General features: G+C 36.4%; 1 long non-coding RNA gene across 1 annotated transcript in view; it reads left to right on the top strand.

The window, feature by feature from the left end:
- LOC104910533 (uncharacterized) overlaps positions 1-18,297 on the top strand; it is an 85,040-nt gene that overhangs the window by 44,740 nt on the left and 22,003 nt on the right. The window contains exons 14-15 of the long non-coding RNA XR_014882826.1: positions 8,456-8,642; positions 10,545-17,994. This is a non-coding gene — a long non-coding RNA (uncharacterized LOC104910533). The remainder of the gene's footprint in view (positions 1-8,455; positions 8,643-10,544; positions 17,995-18,297) is intronic.

The following is an 18,297-nucleotide window of genomic DNA, read 5'->3' as shown; positions in this document are numbered from 1 at the left end:
TTGAAGACCAGGACTAGTTGCTGCCTGTGAATATATGACTTAATGCTTATAAATCTATGTGGCCCTAAAGTTACTAAAACATGCTAACCCCACATAACCCCAAATTTGCTGAAACATGCCTTGTCTGACGGAAAGCTAGCTGGACTGAATCTTTGCTACTGCTGTAGCTTAAAACAGTGTGTGCGTCTCTTTTCTGAACTGTACAGAAGTCAACCTCTTTCAGACAGATAAAGCAATCTGCAGTAGAACAGAAAAAGGATTGACTACTTCAAAAAATGCTTTTATTGTTGCTGTCAATACCATGACGAAGGTGATCCTTTACTCTGAGGTAAAGATGAGAAATATTTGATTCCTAGTTTGTTGAAACAAGCAGTGCTTTTTCCCACTGGCTTTGAGGAGCATCAAAGCTCAATTGCAAAGCATACTTGCCTGAATTACAAGTTCTGCTTTTGCTCTCAGTTTTAGGAAGATTCCTTTAGGTCATTCTACATAGTAGTATAATGTGGGTTTTGTTTTTTATTTTATCACATTGCATTTCTATCAACAATCAAATAGTGTTTTACATGAGTCTGAACTTGTCATAAAAACATTGATATTAACCCATGTAAAAGTAGAGAGATTAAGGAAACTAAGGCAAAGCAATTGAAGCAGTATGCATAAGTGAAAAGTTTAGAATGCCTGTGAGGTGTTGTCTTCCATTTGCAAATTAAACTAATTTCGTTCATTTCACTTCAGTAGCAATCTAAGAGTAAAGATATACTTTTTCCTTCCAGGGGATTAGAAGCTTAAAAATGTGTGTGTCAAACACAGCTTTTCACATTTTGATATGATGTCATCCTGGGAACTGTTGAAGTAATTTTTATCTTGCAATGTGCAGTCTCTTTCAGAGAGTTCAGTTTGACCAGTTTGTTGATATTTTAACTGTTTCATTCTGTCCACATAACCGAGCATGGACAAAGCTTAAAGTTCTGGATTTACCAAAGAAAGTGAAGCAAACATTTAATAAGGAGATTTTTAGTTAAAATAAGTCAATGTCTTTGATACCAGCAAAGGAATAGTAGCTCTAAAATTTTCTCTATGTCACAGTGATTACTGTGAAGAAAGGACTTGAATATGAAGAAATTAAAATTTTTGAGTCGACAGATACAAGATGAACCTTGGGTTTGTTTGAACCACCTTTCCCTCCAGATCGCCATTGCCTTAGTTTGTTTCTCTTGCTGTCTCCTCCAGCTGTTTTTCTTTTTCTCGTTTCCCACAATACGTATTTCAGTTGGTTTGAAGATGTATTTTGATACTTTGTTTAATATGCGCCAGTTTGTTTGGGAGGGCCAGTTAAGGATGAAGTGTATGTTTACCTACAGATGTTTATTTGAACAGACAAAGGGAATTGTATAAATTTTCATGTGCCTATTCAGCAGATTGACTGTAGCTTATGATACTGATTTACATTATAGCTCATAATTTTATAATTTGAATCTTCAGGTCTGAACGCTCAAAATTCTTTTTCTTGAGGAAAGCTGAGCCTTTCTGAACTGTAAAAATACTCATAAACTGGAATTCTTTATAAAGTCGTCTGAAAAAATCTGTCCAGTGTGGCTCCTGGGAAGTGCTTATTACTTTTTTCCTCCTTTTTGTAATCACACATTTAGTTTTGCATCATATTTTCTCAACTACTAGAATATTTATTTTCAATTCTGATCAGCATTTCACATTTTTTCTTCTCAGACTTTTTATGAAATCCTGAAATTTAGGCATATGTTGTCTCTACAAACAAAAACCAGAAGTATTGGCTGTTATGTGGCATTCTTTATATTCCTTTTGGGCATATATATTTGTCCATTTGCAGTTTCTGGGCAATCAACATTAACATATTTGAATATGATAAGTCCTTTGAGGTTTCTCTATCTTTTCTCTACCTTTTTTGAAAGTCAGATCTACTTAGTGTTGCAAGTAGACAACTTTAGCAGAAGATAAACATATCTTGTTAAGAGCAGGTTGTACAACACAAATGAAAATGTTTCAGAAACTAAGCAGAAGAAAAGATTGGTCACAAATCTGTTTAATTAACTTTCTTGCTAACCGATTACCTTTGCATTGTGGAAGAATCTCTAGTATCAAAGTGCTGCTCTGGCACAGCAACTAAAATCAGCTATTAACAACTGGACTCAAGACAATGGGGACTCGTAGTTACATGCCTGAGCCCAAACTCACAAAGGTAATTTTCATGCTCAAACAATAGTTGTTCATTTTTTGGCAACAGAATGAAACAAACCACGCTCAGTGGGAAAGGCATGCTACATCTAATACCAGCTACTTTTGTGAAATCTATGCGGAATTTTAGAATGCCAGAGTTTCTCGAAGCATGCATTTTATAGCAAATCTTTGGTAATTATCACTTAATTTGATAGAAGAAAGGGGTGAAAGGGCAAAAGGTTTTACTACTGCTGTGTGGTAGGAGCACTGTATCAGCAGAAGCTAAAGTGCTGTATAATTTGGTTGTGGATTTTTACCTTGTAATATCTCTAGTTGTGTGTTATCTCTAACTAGTTTTCTATGAATGTTTGCAAATTTCACTGTTAATAACAATCCCAATATAGTATTCATTAGCCTGTTAATTACATTGTCGTTTAGAAACCCTTGATTCCAATTACCTTTAATGGCAACATCAGAATCATTTTTCTGTGCTGCCATTTTTGTGCAACACTTTCCCTTTTAAACTGCCTGCTTTTCTATCTTAATTAAATTTAATAACAGCAGTGGTAGTTTATAGGAGACTTTTTAACCTCATTTAATGTCAGACCATTTATACTAGTTTGAGGAAGGCTCTGAAAATGTTTGCATTAATCCAATTACTTTGAAAAGGAGCAGACTTCACTTGTGTCAGACGATATCAATAAAGGCAAAATCTACATGAAAGGTCAAACTTCCTACCTGTGCAAATACGTAGAAACATTAGGGATTTTTCTAAGTACACTGAAGATAGTGAAATATCAACAACAGAAACAAGGAGCCCATAACTGTTTTTCCTTTTTTTTTTTTAAATAGTAAAAAAAAAAAGAAAAAAAAAAAAAGGAGGTGAAGAGCTGTCAGTGTCATTAATAATTCCATCATGCCATTCAGACAGAACTCCAAGTAGAGAACAGTTGCAGTATTGCAATATTGTTGGGTTTTTTGTTTGTTTGTTTTTTAACTTGGGAAAGCTCCCTAGGACCTTAATAATGTATTTAGCATTATGCAGCACTCTTGAAGTTACATAATGAGACCAGAATCATGCTCTCATTGAAAATAATTATCTTTTTAGCCCAACCAGATGTTCAGCCCTTCTGAGAAAGCTACCATGAAAAGGTAAGAAATCACAGAAATGTAGGATTGAAAGAGATGCTAGAGGTCCCCCAGTCCATTCTCCTTCTCAAGCAAGGCCAGTACCAGAAAATGACAGGATTTCAGTGATCTGTCAAAGATGGCAGCTACCAGCACAGCATGCTGAATTTGTGAGATGCAGCAAAGTTAAGAAGGGATGCAATTCCTCAGTTGGAGATGAAAGGGAAAATTAAGCCCTAACAAGATAAGCTACAGACAAGTATGGTGGGCTGTGCTGAGAAAATCTGTGACTGAGGAGCAGGAGGAAAATCGCTGATAGCATCAGAGGACCAACGTACCCCAACTGGTAAGTAAAGTAGGAAAATTTCAAGGCAGGAAAGAGGCTGAGGCAGGAAAATGTTTCTAGGGGCTTCCTTCTCTGTAGCAGACATAACTCTCGAAGATTTCAGAACAGGAAAGATAAAGATCAAATATTTTCTTCCAAGAGCATTGCTGAGGTCTTGCACACCATAGTGGTGTATAATAGGTAGCTCTCTGCCCAGCCTTCTGAATTCTCTAAATCCTGCTGTTAAACTTGTAAGTCACCCGCAGATCTGGTCAACAGATTCAAGAATATTGAGGTCCTGACTAGGTCTTCTTGGTTACAGATACAAACAATACAAGGGTACTGTATGTTCTAGTATTTTCTCAAACTTCAGTCGGTTGCATACAAAAAATAAATAAATAAATAAGCAAACAAACAAATAAATAAATAAATAAAACAGCACTAGTTTCCCGATGACTTCCTAGTGCTTCCTAGAATTGCTCCTGGGACAAAAATGGATTACATTAAGGTAGCCATTATTTGGACATATTTTTGTTAGATGTACCTATTTACATGCAACTCCTGTTTCTTGTTCTTTACTTAGCATACTTTCTCTTCTTTCCTTATATGTTGTGCTACAAATCTCATTTCTTACAAGCATTGCCACATATCTGGCTTCTTCTCAACTTTAGACATTCAATTAACTTCCTGCTTGGTTGAAAACCAATAGCTTACCCTCGTCCTTTCAGCTTGTGTATTTTATCTGTGACGAGTTAAGTGCTTCACACCTGTGTTCCATTGTCTACAGCTGTCTCTGTTACTGATAGATCTTGCTGTTTGCATGCACTGAATTGGAACAAGTGCTTTCCTGCTACTCTGATTTCAACTAGATCTACATTTCTTCTTGAAAAAAGGAAGAATTTCCATTAATAGTAAAAGAAGCTTAGTAGGTCTAGCAGGATTTTTTCACTGTGTATGTCTGATGTAGAATCTCTTCTTTATCTTTTACCAAAAAAAAAAAAAAAAAAAAAAATCAGATGAGAGTTTTAATTAGAAACTTGCAGAAAACCACAGGACAATTGTTTACTACTTTTTGATGTTTACAAAATTAAAACTAAAGGAATAATCTGTCTGTAAATCATAGTAATTTGTTCTGCATAGGCTCATCTGGAATGCAAGTGACCTCTGGAGAGGCTTCTTTACCCTGAAGTAGCAAAGCCATCTTGGGTCCATTGATCTTCATAGTCCAAGCATCATGCAGAAAAGGGGAAGGATGGAATACAGGAGATGCTGTTATAATTCCATATTACATAGGAATGACCAGATGCAAAGAAGAAACTGTCCTGCACCAAACAGAACATTTTTGAGTGTGGTCCATCCAGAAATTTCAGTATATGTCTCAGTGCAGAGTGTTCCATCTTGTCGTCAGCTTCTCATTAAATACAAATACACATCGATCCCAATATTAGATCAGAATTAGCGTGGGATTTTTGAATAGGAGCTGCAGCTTTGCTCTTTGCAGAATTCTTGTAACAAATAGGATCGTTTGGATGACCACCACAAAGGAATGAATAGTGTTATAGATACTGACGTAATAAGGACAATGAAATTATTTTGATGTGAAAGTTAAATGGGAGTAGTAGATAATGAGAAGTATCCCGTAAGCTCAATATCTTGCAATCCTAGCTTGAAATTGTTAAGGTTTCCTTTTTGTGTGCCTGCAAAAAGGCAAAGAGAAAAGGGCTCCAATTTGAGAGACAGCATTTGCACTAGTGTTACTGGCTGTTACGACAAAAGGCACTATATGTTAACTTTGTAAGGCAAACAAATGCCAGATCCCTGAGCTTAAAAAAGTTAACTCTTTCAAGATACAATTGTTCTGGAGCTCTCCCTGGGCTCATTTTATCTGACTGGGAAGTTAGCACAGCTACATCATTCCTGTAACCGTGTGAAGGCCAGCTGAATTGTGGAGACCAGCTGAAGTATCATTGCTTCACGTTCTTTTCTACTGGGAGCTTTACTCATCAATTTCTGTCTACTTTCAGTCAAGATGAGCATTCATCTGTGTCCTTATCCCTTTGTAATGACTGTATAGGCATCTGAGAGGATGAAGATGAGGAACCAAAGTTACACCCAGTTGTCCAGAACTAATGTTGGGAATACCTTTTGTGTTCTTTCCTGTGTAGCTGCAGCAACATAAAAACAAAATAAAATACATCATTGCCACACTTCCATGCCTATCCTTAAACAGGCCCTCCTGTGGCTTTGTTCTTCCCCCTGCTTGCTCATTGTTTTCTCTTCATTCCGTTACCAATCTTTTTTTCTGCAGATTTTTCTCCAGACTCCAGGTTTACTAATTTTTGATTGAATATTTATTTAAAATATTAATTAAAATTATGGAAACACTGATTCAATCCCAGTATCTTCTCACAGTAAGTCCTCCATGGTATGGCATTGACTTAGGTCTTAATTTCAGGTATTGTAATGGAGAAAATGTGTGTTACGGTAGATCATGTGAGTAATTAACAGCCTATCTAAGAATTTCCTTGTCATCTAGAAGGTATACATTTGAAAAATATTGTAAATGACTATCTGTGCCTTGTCCCAGTTTGCCACATCAACTGGGATGCATACACTGCTGAGGAAGGGGCACAATCTTAAGATAGGGAATAGAGTTAGCTCCTACATCTCCAGCAAAATCTCATGCAGGACAGCTTTATGCCTGCAGCCTGTTCTCAGCATATTTGTAGATGCAGTTGGTATCTTACAGGGGTAAGTGCCTTTGAAAGACAGATGGAATTACAGAAGGCCTTCCTGGGATCAGAAGACAAGAATGTGCTGTGAAGCACACTGAAATGAAGAGAGGTTTTGAAAGTTAAAGGCAGATAGGAGTTAGGATGAGATTTAAACAATGAAAACAATAAAAATTAATCCTCAAAAGCAAACAAAAAGGATACTTCAGGATTACAAATGACATAAAGGAAGAAAGGTCGATTGGTAGAAAGAAAGGCAGAGAAGAAAACTCCTTCAGGATGATGTCAGTTTGATAGATACGTATTTATAAAGTTTGCCTGAATTCAATAGCAATAAATAGAGAAGACTGAGCCACACTAGTTTTACAAACAACTTGTATTGCTCAAAACTTCAAAAATAAAATATGAAGATGGATCATAGAATCATATAATGGCTTGGGCTGGAAGGAACCTCAAGGATCATCAAGCTCCAACCCTCCTGCCACAGGCAGGGCCACCAACCTCCGTATCTAATACTAGACCAGACACCTACACACTTGGTGTTGTTAAGTCTGTGTCTTGAGTAAATTCTGTTATCTGTCCAGCTTAGGAATCCTCTGGTATTTGTTGCCTACCTTTCAGAACAGGTTTTCAAATGCAAGTCTTTATTCTTCCTATCTCAAAAAGAAAAGAGAATACACATGAATCATAGCATGAGAGTTAGTAAATTATGTGCCTCAGAAATAACCAACTTGTTATAATCTGCAATAGAAATTTGAAGATTTTCTTGTTGGTGTCCCAAACACTGAAGCATAAAACAGCCACGGCCAGGGGAGGCAAGCAGAAAGAGAATTGGATGGTAAATGTTTAATGTGGGAAATCCTTCCCAGGCACCATTTCCTGTATTTGTGAAATTTATTGTTGTGCCCCTTCCCTTTCTGTTCCTTAATGTGGAACATTACTTAACTGATCGTTTAACTGGATATTTAGAGCATAATTTGGAGGTGACACAGATTACATGCTCTGTTTCAGACTGACTTATTCAGGGAATTGACTCTTTGAAAGCCAGGTATTTCAAGGTGTTAGGTGCCCTAAACTCCATTTAGCAATGCGGTAGCCAAAGAAAGTGAGGACCATGAAATGCAGCCTCTCTTTTCCTCCCTTAATAATGTAGTGTTCTGTAGAGGCATTCTAACTAACTAGGCACCTAGTAGTCAGATTCTCTGTCTGACTTGCAAAGAACTTCCTTGGTTACCAACAGGAATACTGAGGACATTGAAATGCTTAGATCTGTTCCAGGATATAGAAATTAATGTAACTAAATACAAGCTCCTGAGCACAGTTTTTTTTTTTTTATTCTTTCTTCTGAATGAATACTGTTATGTAGAAATGCCACTGGATGCAAACGTTTTCTGTATATGAATTACCACTGTTATCACTACAAAGGCAGCTAGCTCTCTTAACACAACCTGGAAAAGTTCTCTCTGCTCCTTTTGACTTCTTGGTATTAATAGCAAAATATACATTCAGAAAAGTTCTAAAACCTTTTTATTTTCTAACTGGCAGATGAACTATACACATTTCAGATGCTAAAATAAATTGATTGGGAAACTTAGTAGATCAAATACATTAAGAAATTGTGTGAAAGTATCCAATTGCTTTGTGATTAACTCACCACTTCTGGATATTTCCTATGTTGGGAGCATGTGGGAAAGCTGTCCTCAAAGTTCTGCTTCTTGTTCGGGGGAAACAAGTGCACTTAAATTGACCACTGGATTTATAAGCTTTCTTAAAATTCCATTTGTAATTTGCTGTATGTTAATGGCAGTTTCCCTCTTAAATTCCATGGAATTTGTTCCTTGATACATGCAAACCTCTGAATTGACTTAGGTGTTTATAGTGCCCCAAGAAAGCTGAACCCATGAAACGTTTCTTTAAAAACAAGGTAACTGCATAATTAATTCAATACAACTATGGATGTTGCCTGACCATTTCTGACAGTCTATTTTCATTGACTTACTCATCATTTGTGGGTTTTTTAATTTTTATTTTTATTTATTTATTTTTTTAACGTCTCCTATATTTATGTTTCTTTCAGTTACAAGGCTGTTTGATAAAGATCCACATGGGCTCCTTCCAACTTGAAAGCAATAATAACCGTTCAAATTCTGGAACCTGCAAGTGTGCAAGCAGTACCATTAATATTTGAAGCCAGCAGGAAAAACTGCCCAGTGACACTGACTGCAGAACTTCTATCACTACACTTACTTCTACTGTTCTTTGATGTGAGAACATTTTAAATTAACTTTTACTTGGTTTAGCTGAGGTTGTTCACAACACCTATTTCTGCTACCTTCAAAACTGCTGAAAAGCCACATGCTACCAAGCCAGAGCAATAAAACATACAGAGATACTTTGGGGCAGTATGCAGCCAACTGGCCAAAAAGATTTCAGGAAATCCATCTTTATTCTTGAGGACAAAAAAAAAAAAAAAAGAAGAAGAGAAAGAAAAAGATAATGAAGGGAAATTTTAATGGGACATATTTGAGGAAAAAAAAAAAAGAAAACATTTCCAAATATTAAAAATAATAATATTAATTATTTTCACTCTGTGAGTCCCAACACAGGGGTCTATTCCAAATACTCTGTTTTAATCGTATCAAATTTAGGTATTTTGTTAATGATCTTGGGCTAACTTAAGCTGATTGGCTCTTTTATTTCACTGACTTTAGTGATTTTATGCGAGGTCCTATTGTCTTTGCTACTTAATATTCTGTATTTACCTGGAAATCCCGAGAGTTTTCACATTGCAGAACATTCATTGAGTGCAGCGATAGGAATTGTTACTTATTTATAAGATAAATTAAGTTTACTGGTTCTGTATCTTTTTCTACCTAAAAGACTTAGCAATATCAGCCCGTGCTTTTGGACAACATGGAAAATTAGAACTCTTTAGTAAAAATATAGTCATAGAAATTGTCTCTGTTAGTTGATAATCTGCTTGTTATTTTCTGGGTACAACAAATGCTTTCTTGATGTTTTCTTTGTCTTGTTGTTTTTTTTTTTCCTGTAGTCTTACTACAGCTGATTTGTCCCACAGTTCTGTGCAATGGCACTCCATGATCACCTGCCATATACTTGTTTTGTGACAGGATAGTGGTAGCACAGATTTCTCAGCAAGTTCTGGCTTAGTGTCCTTTCCTTCTTAGTAACTTCTGTGCTTTCTGATACTTCTGTTTTTGAGGAAGCATAAAACTGCTGTTGTTCAGATCAGTGCCCAAAACAGTTCGTTGTAAATCAACCTTCACCTAGGAGTCCCTAAATGGAGTCTTAACAATTTACCATTTAAGACATTACCTTTACTAAATAAACTTTCCATAGGAAATATTCGTTCTGCTCTCTCAGAGTAGATGCTAATATAATGGTTTTGAATTATAATTTTCAAAGACTCACCAAAACCTCAAGATTCAATATTTATTCTTTTCTGATTTCTATGCAATTCCTTTCTGTCTTATGCTGTCCTGTTCAAAGGGTAATGGTTCTACAAACTTCTCAGACAAGTAAACTACGAATAGTGATCCACTTATCTCTTCTCTAAATAACTGTATAAAAGACATGTTGCACTCTGTGCAGTTTCACAGGAAATACTTGAAAACTTTTCTCCTACATTTTCATATAAATACATACATATAAACATACATATATATATACACATATACATATAGATGTATATATTTAATAATGTTTCTATGCATTGCACTAATTGCTAAAGTTACTGGTATGGGTGCTAGTCAATAGTATGGGTGTTAAGACAATCAGTTTTAAAGATGATCTTTTATAAACTTTTTTGTCTAAGCTTTAGTGCCACTTTTGTAGTACTTGTTTTTTTTTATTTACATAGATTAAATCAAAACTAGTCATCCCTTTGAATCTGTAATCATGGACTGTTAAAACAAAATGTAATTAGAAATTGCAGAACGAGCTTATGTGCTTAAATAAATAATGGCAATTGTTTGATTTTTATTTCATAATTGATGACAAAACATTCATTTTAAAAGTTGTTATTTACATTTGCATTTATAATTCAATGATGCTAAATATTTGTATTAATTATTTTAACTGCTAGGGACTGTAAATCATGCCTCATCTTACCATTTTCTTTTTTTTGTTTTAAATTTCTGTTGCAGAATGAAAGAGGCAAGATTTGCATGAAAAAGCAAAATCTCTTATACCAGATGGTAGAGGCAAAAGCAATGGACAGAGTTCCAGGCACTCACTTCTGAAGCAGAGGCATGCTGCGATGCAGTAGAGACTAGGAACAGCTGTCCTGACTTGCCAGGAGTAAGACCTTGATGAGAAAAGTGTACTTTGCACTTGTAGCGAAGAGGGGGATAATAGAAAGGAGATAAGGAATACAGTGTTAGGCCACCTTGTCTGTAACAACTTGGTTACCATCTTTCTTGATTACTCTTAATCCTAAAGCTTCCATTAGCTTCCCAGGAACAATGAGAGCCAGCAAAGGAAATACTACGCTAGAAGTAGTGTCAAAACACTGTTTTTGGCATCAGCTTTATTTTTTTTCACCAAGAAGATATTCCTTATCTCATCTTTTTATTTATTGCCTTTAACGTATTTCTAGAAATGACTGCTGGCCAGAAGCACGTTCACGAAGACATTCACCAAAGTACTTGACAGTAAGAAAGAACAGAACTGTGTGACATGTCAGTTCTATAATGATACATTAGATTAATAAATCATCAGAGTGAGAGTTTCCAATAATACATTACGGAAAAGACCTTGTGGACCAGAAGCAGATTAATTTTAACCATACAGTCTCCCCAGCAAAGGCACACACAGTGGAAGTAGATGACATAAAGCTATTAAAAAGGAAAGAAAATCAGATCATAATTACTGTTCCTCTGTGTTCAACAAAAAGTAATTGTTTCATCTTCTAATATTTGCACTTCATTTGCTTTGTCCTGCTGATGGGTTGTGATTATGCTAAGTTTACCAAGATTTGACAAGGCGTCTTGCAATCAGGCAACACTGTTTCTGTGAATAGACTTTGAAATGACTAATATGGCCAGATACAGTTCATGCTATTTCCAGTCAGACTCAATGACCCGGAATATTTTTTGGAAGTTGTTTCACTCTTCCACGGTTTTACTGTTTGTGCATATCTTAAAGAGATATGAGCACAGTTAGCCTTAGGTGCCATTCCCTAGGCAAGATTTGAGAAGACCCATGTTAGAAGTGAATAAATGCTAAGACAGTCAATCTCAGAATTTAAACTTCAGCAACAATCCATATGTCAGAGAGATTACAGATAGAAATGTTTATGTATCTGTTTTTCATCCAGTTTCATGCTACATACTTACTATTGCTTTTTTCAGCCCAGCTTAAATGTCTTGAAAGATGATGATTTTGCAGTATTCCTCTTGGCAGGTGTTTAGTGATATAGGTGAGCTTGCCATTCAGTAATTGCATAGCCTGGATAGTTGAAAAAATAAAGTAGTTCACAGCATTAGCTGCAAATCTAAGTGGGTCATGCCATGCAAATGTCTTTGATTAAAACCACAAGAGATGCTGCTGTTTGTAAAAAGCACTTCAGTACAAGTAATAGAAATCTAAGTGAGTATAACAAGCACTTATGTACCCAAGTGCACGTGCTGAGCAAATGCCAACAAATGAAGGGTTGTCTAAATAGATCAATAGAGATTAAATATCTGTGCCTTCAAAAGTGGACAGAAGTATAATATGATTTATTTTTATGGAAAAAGTCTGATCTTTATTTTCAGTAACAGAAAAGATGTTCTGAGAGTGGATATACATCATCAGCTGCTATGAATTTACAGATTTAGATGATCGGAGGAGTGGAACACTTCTCCTACAAAGACAGTTGGGGTTGTTCAGCCTGAAAAAGAGAAGGCACTGGGGAGACCTTATAGCAGTCTTTGAGTACCTAAAGGAGGCTTACAGGAAATCTGTCCACTTCATCAGGGAGAATAGTGATAGAAGAAAGGGGTAATGGCTTTAAACTAAAGAAGGGGAATGGTTTTAAACTGAGACAGGGGAGGTTGAGGGTAGATATTGGAGGAAGTTTTTCACTCAGAGTGCAGTGACACACTGGAACAGGTTGCCCAAGGAGGCTGTGGATGCCCCATCCCTGGAGGCATTCAAGGCCAGGCTGGATGTGGCTCTGGGCAACCTGGTCTGGTGGTTGGCGACCCTGCACACAGGAGGGGGGTTCAAATTAGATGATCACTGTGGTCCTTTTCAACACAGGGCATTCTATGATTCTATGGTTCTATGATTCTATGAAAATAGATCTATGTTAGGTCTTAGGAGGAAAATCTTTTCTCAGAAAGTGGTGAGGCACTGGGGCAGGCTGCCTAAAAAAGCTATGGCTGTCCCATCCCTGGAGGTGTTCAAGGCCAGATTGGATGGGGCCCTGGGCAGCTTGATCTAGTGGAAAGCGTACCTACTTATGTCAGGAAGATTGGAACTAGATCTTTATTTTATAAATGCTTAAAGCAGATAGTAAGTACTATTTGTTCTTTTTGCTTGTCTACTGCTGTGTCCTGAATCCAGAGTTTGTTCCTCTGCCTATCAGTACTAGCAGATGCTGCTCTTATTATGACTGCGCAAGCGAGAACAACTCTGTAGTCTGCAGCTACCACTGCAAAGTTTGCCACAGTTACAAGGCAGAGGCAATGGTTTGAGAACTCAAGCAGCATGTAAGTGTGGCAGTCTTTGTTGTTTCAAATGTTAACAGACTTAGTGTAAAAGTAAACTAGAATCTATAGGTTTGCTTATGGATTAGTGAGAGGAAAAGAAATATTTCAGCATGTCTCTATTTTTTTCTGAGTGGGTAGAACCTGTTTCTTTTATGTATTGACCTACTGTCTGGGTGGGTGGGACCTGCTTATTTTTACATGCTGACCTACTGTAGGAGGGGAAAAAAAAAAAAGAAAAAGAAAAAAAAAAAGCCTTGACCAGGGAGAACATTTAATGGGGGGAGGAGAAAGTGTGACTTTGTAGAAATAAAGGAATCTCCTAGAACGCTTCACTCTGCGAGGTAAAGAGAGAGTAATAATCAGCAATAGCACAATGGGAAGCTGACAGGGAGAGGGAAGGGGGAAAGTTGTATTGTCCTGGAAAGTCAGCATCTCTTAGCTCTGCTACACTTATGCTAGAAAAGGGTTATTCAGTGTAACCCCCACCTTGATTCTATAGTTTGTTTGCAGGTTGCCAAAGAGCTGACTAGTCAGACATAACACCGTTGCTTCATGAAAACAGTGCAAATAAACTGTGGTAGGATGTGATCTCTATTGCCTGGATCAGCTCAGTTTAGCATGTGTTCGGTCTTTGATTCCACAGCGGTAATTCTTATGAGGACATTTGATGCACGGGATGACTTGCATAACAATTTGGTTCCTCTGTAGCCTTTACTGCAGGAAATGTGTTGACAAACTGGAAGTGGTTTTGCCTCAAAATGATCTGATGTATGGTAACCTAAAGAAAATTTGCTGCTGGCAATCAGGACACCAAGTATCTAAAATTTACTTAAGAGTAATGAGAGGAGTTTATAAGCGAAATTCTTGCACAATATGATGTTTCTTTCTAGCTTAGATTGTAACTCTAAATTTTTTTCACTAAATTTTTAGTTTAGGGTAGAATAGGGCAGTGAGAGATGTGTATGGAGAGGCAGTTTATCTTTTGCATCATGGTAAGTTTCTCTGCCTTTCTCAAATGACTTGTTCAAAGGTTCATTCATCCTTCAGATCAGAGTTCTTACTCAGCTCTATTCACATGGATGAGGTGAGGTTTGAGTATTTTTCACATTGCATATGAGAAAAAATGGTGATACAAGGTAACTGATGGAATTTTCTATATATTTTTCTGTGCTTTTAATGTAAAATGATGTTTAGATTGTTCTGTGGATTTTCTCTTCAGGGGTGGCATCTCCAGTTTTCCTTTAGATTTCTAGTTGCTTCTTATGCTTTGTATTGTCAGACATGGCAATATGAGAATGCCACAGTTACTATCTTATTTGTTGCAGTTGCCAACATACTTCCTTGCACATATTAGAGTTTAGTTAGCATGTGTTTTCACTTAGGTGACATCACTGCTATTAGCAACTCTTTTCCTTACAGTGTGTTACATCTATTGCTGGTTAGTGAGAATATAAGGATGACCCAAGATAGAATGTAATAGGCAAATCTAGTGGATTAAATTAATGCATATATTAGTCTGAACAGCTTCGACTGGAATTATTTCAGGAATGAACCTGATCCAACATGTGAGTAGAATTGTTATTACCAGTGATAGCTTCTCTTTTACTTCTACTGTGAAAACTAAATACAAACTTTAATCCATGTGGGAGTGATCGAGGAGAGATTAGCCCACGCACACAAAACCAGACCTTTGGCTAGTGTTAGCAACCCAGCTGATTTCAGTGCATCTGTAGAATCAAATGTCATTCTTTAATGACCTCCAATAAGCCAGTACTACAGTTGGTTTTCCACAATATTCTTTGCAGATCATTATGCTGTTTAATGAGTAATCTGTTGCTGTACAGGCCAGAATGGAAGTAAAGTATTCAGGCTGCTTTGCGGATGGTATGAGGCTGAAATTATTCATAATATGATTCTGAATTTAGTAGAAGTAGTAAAATTGCTTGACAACTGATTAATAGTTAGAAGTTTGATCAGATACCTGCCTTTTTTGAAGACTAATTCATTCTACTTAAGAATTTCATGCTTTTTTGCCCATCACACTATGAGAGCTTTGTTCCTTGACAAACTAGTATGTCTGGTGGTCTCCTGCCACTGGGTTCTTACCGATTCTTAAAGACTTTATAGTGATCTGAAGGAAATAGGATTACCTTTGTTTTTTCTTGAGCTGTGCATTGCTATCTTGCAACTATTACTTTACGTATGCCATTTTGTTGATTAAACTCTGACATGAAGCTTGATCTGTTACTAATTAAAGCATCAACACCATCCTTTCATCTACTTTTTTTTTTTCTTTCAGGGCACAGACATGGAAAATAAGATTTTTTTTCCCAATCGGTGCAATGTAGATTGTTTGCTTCTTGTTTGAAGAAAGAACCCAGAGGGGAGGGAAAAAAAAAAAAAGATATAATATTCATTTCTGCAGGAAATCTACTCTACTCTAAAAAGCTTGAATTTACACCGATCTTTTTATGTCTTTCAAAGACTGCTAAAGTGATCCCTAATACAATCTCAAAAAAAAAAAAAAAGTGGAAGCAGTCTAAGATTTTCTTGCAAATTTTTGCTGCTTGGCAAAACAGTCGTATCTATCATGTCCTTAACCATCTTTAGAATTTGGCAATAATGTGGATGTCAAAACTGTTTAGGCGTCTCAGTAAAAAGTCATCTCTAAGAGGGAAAACCATATTGCTCAAAGATTTGTCTCCTTCAAAGTAAGAAGCCCACCTACTGATTACTTAAAATTATATTGTGCTATTTATTATCCAAGTTTGATGGGACCCCGGCAGCCTGATCTAGTGGGTGGTAATCCTGCCATCAGCAGAGGGGTTGGAACTAGATGATCTTTATGACCTGTTCCAAACTAAGGCATTCTATAACCCTATGATTCCTTAACAATGTTAACATTCATTGACTCATAATAACAGCAGGACTCCTAATTTCTCAGCCCTACAGATCCCTAATCAGCTCTCTAATCTGTTCCAGGTAAAAACTGACAAAGGATCAAGTTTTCAAAACTGTTTGTGCATTGGTTTGTTGTGTTTGTTTGTTCGTTTGTTTATTTATTAGAAATATATATATTCTCTTCAGTGAAAATTGATTCATCTTGCTATTAAGTGAAAAAATCTAATGAAGTAGATTGTTTTATTTTCCTGAACTGAACATTCTGCAATCTATGTTGCTTTATATTCAATATCTCAATAAACTCTTTTCTAATTGTATTTCTGTTTTTGATTAGCATTGTCCAAGGAAGGGTCTGCAGCGTATTTCCTTAAAGCTCTGAGGTATTTAAATGTTTCCTCTGAAAGGATCTTCATTTTAAGATAACCTTCAGAAACTGGCAGCAGACCAAATTATATAAGAGGAACACAGATACTGAAGCTAGATTCTTGCAGCCATTGAGTCTTTTGTACGTTCTTTGAAAATTAAGCGATTCAGAGAGGTAGCCTTTTCCTGGGGCATTTCCCTAATGTTTTCCAGATGTTGCTAAATCACAGTCTAACGATCAGAGCTCCCTGAGAATCCTATTCAAAGGCAAAGATATATTTTTTTTGTTCACATGCAATGTATTTAGCTACATTTCCAAAGCTGTAACTGAGATAAGGCATATATAAAAATTTTGCTCATAGACTTCACAACTGAAGGTCAATCCACCTTCTTTCAAGATGCATAAAAAACAAAATGGTCCCAAGTTTTACAGGCATTGCTTGCTTTGTGTTATAAACAATTACTCTCGTTCACATGCAACATTCTTTGATTAGCAAGGAAGAATGTTTTCTGTATAGGTTTGCACAAAGTTCAGAAGGAATTCAGCAAATTGCTTTGTTTAATTTGCTGGCTTGGAATGCTTTAGATATCTGTATTTCATTTATTCCATTGTCCATTTTGTTATCCACTACTCTTGACTAAAGCTGGAAGATAAAACAAATAGGGGAAACAGAAGGGAATATATACTTACACAAAACTGATACCCTTGTGTGCGCTGTATATATGCAGAATTTGTGCAGGTGATCTGAATGAGTGTATGAGTCCATTGTGTACTACATGCCTATTTAACATGGTGTTTCAGATTAGTTTTTAGGTATGAGTAAGTAAGGTATAATTTCTTGAAGTTTCCTCTGAATCTTTACTCCTTTTTTTCCGCATTCAGTTGCCTCTGTCTTTGTAGTCTCTTTGTTGTGCAGTGTGGTTTTTGGGGGGGGGGGGGTTTGGGTTGTTCTTTTTTTTTTATTTATTGTTTGTTTGTTTTTGTTTTTGTTTTTTGCTTGAACCATTTATACCTTTCCTTGCTGGGATGGATGTTTTGTGGAAGGTTCTGCACAGGATCCTGACTTTGTTTGTCATATCATCGATGCATACATAGTCCTGCTGTTATGTTGGGAAATGACTTCTTATTGCTAAATAGGATGTGGGAAACTGATGTTTGAAGAAGGTCCCTTCCAGTCCAAGTCAAGAAATATTCTTTCATAACTGGACTGACAATGACAGTGACCAGTAAAAAAATTAAATGATTCACTGCTGAACCACAAATGATTTTTTCACTTGGACCAACAAGTCAGTTGGCAATCACAATAAAATGTGATATCTTATTAAAGGAAGAAAAGAAAAATCAATTGGAAACCCTCCACCCATAAACTTTGTAGTATTAAACCTACTTTCCTGGTGTGCGGTAAGTTAATTTTTCAGCATGTAAACAGGAGCAAATTGGCTCAAATAACATCTTGGTAAGAAAAAAAAACAGGAAAACAGACAAGCAGAATAATGCATAATAATAAATAACTGAAACATGGCTATTTCATAAGACTTTTCCTTTCTGAGGCAACCCATGGAGGCAATTGCAGTTTCTACACATCCTTCTCCCAAAATAGCAGCAAGCCGGTAGCCTGTTGTACAAGCAGACCATGTAAGTGTTAATCCAAGTGTATGCTTTTGCATCATGAAAGCTATGTAGCTGCTGGTTAATGAGGACATGTCTAATCAATAGCATAATTAATCTGTGTATCCATATTCAATACATAATCTGTCAATGTGCATTTTGTCAAATCAGTGTATTGATTTGCTCCATGCCCAAGAGCAGAAACTATTCTTATTTTTTAATACGTGCACATTTGTGTCTTCTGACTTATCTTATAGAGCATTAATTTTACATCTTCCCAGGATGCCTTTTGGGGCAAGGAACTGTTGCTGTAAGGACTATAAAAGGATG

This window comes from Meleagris gallopavo, chromosome 4 (assembly GCF_905368555.1).
Source record: "Meleagris gallopavo chromosome 4, MGAL_WU_HG_1.1, whole genome shotgun sequence".
Lineage (NCBI taxonomy): Eukaryota > Metazoa > Chordata > Aves > Galliformes > Phasianidae > Meleagris > Meleagris gallopavo.
This window is presented reverse-complemented; position numbering and strand designations above follow the sequence as displayed.